The sequence below is a fragment of the Thalia democratica genome, unplaced genomic scaffold (genome assembly GCF_965202585.1).
Source record: "Thalia democratica unplaced genomic scaffold, ktThaDemo2.hap1.1 HAP1_SCAFFOLD_920, whole genome shotgun sequence".
NCBI classification, from domain to species: Eukaryota; Metazoa; Chordata; class Thaliacea; order Salpida; family Salpidae; genus Thalia; species Thalia democratica.
In genome coordinates, this window is record NW_028139866.1 from 1 (window position 1) to 5,000 (window position 5,000).

The 5,000-nt window shown below is 33.6% G+C and overlaps 1 non-coding gene across 1 annotated transcript in view; it reads left to right on the plus strand.

Moving 5' to 3' along the window:
- The first annotated feature begins 3,200 nt into the window (after positions 1 to 3,200).
- LOC145847448 (small subunit ribosomal RNA) overlaps positions 3,201 to 5,000 on the plus strand; it is a 1,808-nt gene continuing 8 nt past the window's right edge. The window contains exon 1 of the ribosomal RNA XR_014371304.1: positions 3,201 to 5,000. This exon is cut by the window's right edge and continues 8 nt beyond it. This is a non-coding gene — a ribosomal RNA (small subunit ribosomal RNA).

A 5,000-nucleotide genomic window follows, 5' to 3' on the forward strand; every position in this document is an offset into this window, starting at 1 on the left:
TTAGTTTAAATTAATAGAGTTTATTTGGTTTACTTTATTATGTGTATTGAATGTGCTAGTATCTAAAAATAAATACAACTAAAACAAAACAAACAAGGAGAGTACTTGAATAGAACCAACACAATTTACAGACCAGTTGTGTACTAAATTTAAAGAAATTCTGAATAGTGAATATGCAATTATTATTATAAGTTCAAAATTCACTTTAATTTAAATTAATGTATTTTGTAAATTGGTTTTATTTAATAGATAGTAGTGAATTACTTTATTTAATTTACTTTAGTATGTGTTGTATAACTTAATTTAAACCAGAAGCAAAACGGGATTATACTTTCAATAAACTACACAATTTACAGACCAGTTGTGTACTAAATAAAAAGCTATTGTGAATAGTGAATATGCAATTATTATTATAAGTTTATAAGTTCACAGTTTACAAAAGCTTTACAATTTAGTTATTATTTTGTTCATATTTGCATATCTAATTTATGAAAAGTTAGTGTTATGTGTTTTGGCTTTTTAATTTCTTTATTTGTACAACTGTTAGTTTTATATTCTAAAGAAACATTTTTAAATAAATATGTTTAACAAGTAACTTAAAAATAGAAGAAATATATTGTATATATTGAACTATTTATATTTATTCTAGCTATTTGCTTAGTGTATTTATTAATGTGATTATTTTATTTTGTTGTTTGTCTTATAGTTTAATCGTATTGTGTTGAAATATATATAACAAATACAGAGGTTTAAAGTAAGTTTAAATGAAAATAAAATAAGACATATAGTTGAAATATAAGTTTAAAAAAATATTTTTTTTTATTTCTTTGTTTGTTTGATTGTTTGTTTATTATATAATCGCGACGTTTCATTTTATTACTTTTAAGCATACTAAATATAATAATAGGTATAGTTAGAGGAAAAATTCAATTAGTTTCTAATGTAATAAAAAAGTTTATTTCCACAAATAAATAAATACCTGAAAAATCAAATGAAAAATAAATTTCGCACTCTTGTATTGTGAGTCATAATAGGTTATTTACTGTTACCAACAGATACAAGCGAAGGCTTTTTAAAGTTCTTGTATTTGTATTGTTATTTGTACTTAGTTTTATTAAAATGACAGTATTGATGGTTACGTTTATTAAGTATGTTTATTTAACGTTATGTAACTCAAGTAAAACCAGAAGCAAATAAGGAGACTACTTTCAATAAACTACACAATTTACATACCAATTGTATACTAAACTTAAAGCTATTCTATTCTATTTTATTCTTGATAGTTATTTTAAAGTTATTAAATTATACAAATGTATTTTGTAAAGTAGTTTTATAAAGTTACTATAGTTTATTTAACTTACTATAGTATGTGTTATATAACTTTAATTAAACTAGAAGCAAAAAGGGAGACTACTTTAAATAAACTACACAATTTATTGTTATATATAACTCTAATAAAACCAGAAGCAAAAAGGGAGACTACTTTAAATGAACTACACAAATTAAAATTATATTATTATTTATAAATCAATCGTGTTGTGTTTCAAAATAAATTTTTCAAATAATGTTTTACAAGTATTTATCAGTTATTTAGTTTTCTTTTTATAGTTTAGCCGTATTGTTTTATTTATTTGTTATTATCTTTATTTAATTGTTTGCTTATTATATTTATCGCCATGTGCTTAAAAAATAAAACAACTATATAGATTTAAAAAGTAAGTTTAAATAAAAATAAAATGAAACATATAAAATAAGTTTATGATTTTTTTTTCATTATTATTATTTTTATTTCATTGTTTGTTTATTATATCTATCGCGATGTGCTTAAAAAATAAAACAACTATAAAGGTTTAAAAAGTAATTTTAAATAAAGATAAAATGAAACATATAAAATAAGCTTATGTTTGATTTTTTATTTTATTTTTATTTAATTGTTTGCTTATTATATTTATCGCGATGTGCTTAAAAGAATAGAACAAATACAAAGGTTTAAGTTGTAAGTTTTAAATAAAATAAAATGAAACATACAAAATAAGCTTATGATTTATTATTATTATTATTATTATTATTTTTATTTCATTGTTTGTTTATTATATCTATCGCGATGTGCTTAAAAAATAAAACAATTATAAAGGTTTAAAAGGAAGTTTAAATAAAGATAAAATGAAACATATAAAATAAGCTTTTGTTTGATTTTTTTATTTTATTTTTATTTATTTTTATTTAATTGTTTGTTTATTATATTTATCGCGATCTGCTTAAAAAAATAAAACGAGTATTAAGGTTTGAAAGGTAAGTTTAAATAAAAATAAAATGAAACATATAAAATAAGCATATGTTTTTTTTTTTTTTTTTATTATTATTATTATTTTCATTCAATTTTTTGTTTATTATATTTATCGCAATGTGCTTAAAACGATAAAACAAGTATAAAGATTTAAAAAGTAAGTTTAAATAAAAAATAATACAAATAAAGTTTATTTATAATAAACAAACATATTTAAAACATTAAAAAAAGTAGTTTATATATATTATTTTTTATTTATTTCTTTTAAACATATTAAATAAAGTATAAAAAAAGTATTAAAACATTTAAACGTAGCATAAATAAGCTTAAAACATTAAAATAATTGAAAAGAAACAAACAAATTGAAAAAAATCGGCAAAAAAAGTTCAACAGCAACATTTGAGCATCATACACGTATGCATTACTTTACACTAGTGAGAGAGACGTGTTTGTGCGTTCGGTCGACTTGGCGAGAAAGCGGGCTTAAAGCATTACTGTTTAGCACCCGAGGCGCGGCTATTGCAGCGGCGGCGAACGTGCTATGTAAACGCATTGGAGCAGCGTATGAAAAACTACAAGCGTCCAGCGGCGGTAGGCTTATAGCTTTGCGAAGTCGTCGAGACGAGTAGCCGACGCAGGCAGGCACGGCTCGAGGCGGGTAACTGCAGCAGACAGATGGCGTGTTGCTGCTGACGAGTTAACCGGCAGAAGGCAAACGGTTGGTCGGGAGAAAGAACAGTCAGTTGTATAGCTGCATGCTGCAGTCGACGCGGGCTGGCGCTTTAAACAGCAAAAGGCCGGCGCCGACTTTCAGTAACGTTCGCAAGGCTTTTAAGCCGAGTGATAGAAAAGGTCTGTATTTATACAGTAAAAACGCTCAGTCGAGCAACGGGTTTAAACGCCCTCGGATAGTTATCTGGTTGATCCTGCCAGTAGTCATATGCTTGTCTCAAAGATTAAGCCATGCAAGTGTAAGTACGAGCTCACGTACAGTGAAACTGCGAATGGCTCATTAAATCAGTTATGGTTCATTTGATTGTACGCTTTTACATGGATAACTGTGGCAATTCTAGAGCTAATACATGCGTAAAGCGCCGAACTGACGTGAGGCGCGCATTTATCAGACCAAAACTAACCGGCTTTCGGGTCGTTACAATGGTGACTCTGGATAAGCTTGCGGATCGCACGGCCTAGTGCTGGCGACATCTCATTAAAGCAACTGCCCTATCAACTATCGTCGGTACGGTATCGGCCTACCGAGGTTGTAACGGGTGACGGAGAATCAGGGTTCGATTCCGGAGAGGGAGCCTGAGAAACGGCTACCACATCCAAGGAAGGCAGCAGGCGCGCAAATTACCCATTCCCGGCTCGGGGAGGTAGTGACGAAAAATAACAATGCAGACCTCGTACGAGGTCCTGCAATTGGAATGAGTACACTTTAAACTTTTTAACGAGTATCCATTGGAGGGCAAGTCTGGTGCCAGCAGCCGCGGTAATTCCAGCTCCAAAAGTGTATATTTAAGTTGTTGCGGTTGAAAAGCTCGTAGTTGGATATAGGGACGGCGAGGTTGGTCGGTCGAAAGGCTAGCACTGGCCTCGTTGTTCTTGTTGGTCGGTGCCTTCGCGGTGCTCTTAACTGAGTGTTGCGGTGGTCCGGCAAGTTTACCTTGAAAAAATTAGAGTGTTCAAAGCAGGCTTTACGCTTGTATAATGTTGCATGGAATAATGGAATAGGACCTCGGTTCTATTTTGTTGGTTTTCGGAGCACGAGGTAATGATTAATAGGAACGGACGGGGGCATCCGTACTGTGCCGTTAGAGGTGAAATTCTTGGATCGGCGCAAGACGAACGACTGCGAAAGCATTTGCCAAGAATGTTTTCTTTAATCAAGAGCGAAAGTCAGAGGTTCGAAGACGATCAGATACCGTCCTAGTTCTGACCTTAAACGATGCCGACTAGCGATCGGGCAGTGTCGAACTTAAGAACTGTCCGGCAGCTTCCGGGAAACCAAAGTCTTTGGGTTCCGGGGGAAGTATGGTTGCAAAGCTGAAACTTAAAGGAATTGACGGAAGGGCACCACCAGGAGTGGAGCCTGCGGCTTAATTTGACTCAACACGGGAAATCTCACCCGGCCCGGACACAGCGAGGATTGACAGATTGAGAGCTCTTTCTTGATTCTGTGGGTGGTGGTGCATGGCCGTTCTTAGTTGGTGGAGCGATTTGTCTGGTTAATTCCGATAACGAACGAGACTCTTACTTGCTAAATAGCTGCTCGACCCATTGGGTCGGAGACAACTTCTTAGAGGGACTAGTGGCGTTTAGCCACACGAGATTGAGCAATAACAGGTCTGTGATGCCCTTAGATGTTCGGGGCCGCACGCGCGCTACACTGACCGGATCATCGTGTGTTCCCTAGGCCGAAAGGTCCGGGTAATCCGTTGAACCCCGGTCGTGCTAGGGATAGGGACTTGCAATTGTTTCCCTTGAACGAGGAATTCCCAGTAAGCGCGAGTCATTAGCTTGCGTTGATTACGTCCCTGCCCTTTGTACACACCGCCCGTCGCTACTACCGATTGAATGGTTTAGTGAGGTCCTCCGATTGAGCCTGGTACGTGCGGCAACGCACTCGCCGGTGTTCGAAAAGACGATCGAACTTGATCATTTAGAGGAAGTAAAAGTCGTAACAAGGTTTCCGTAGGTGAACCTGCGGAAG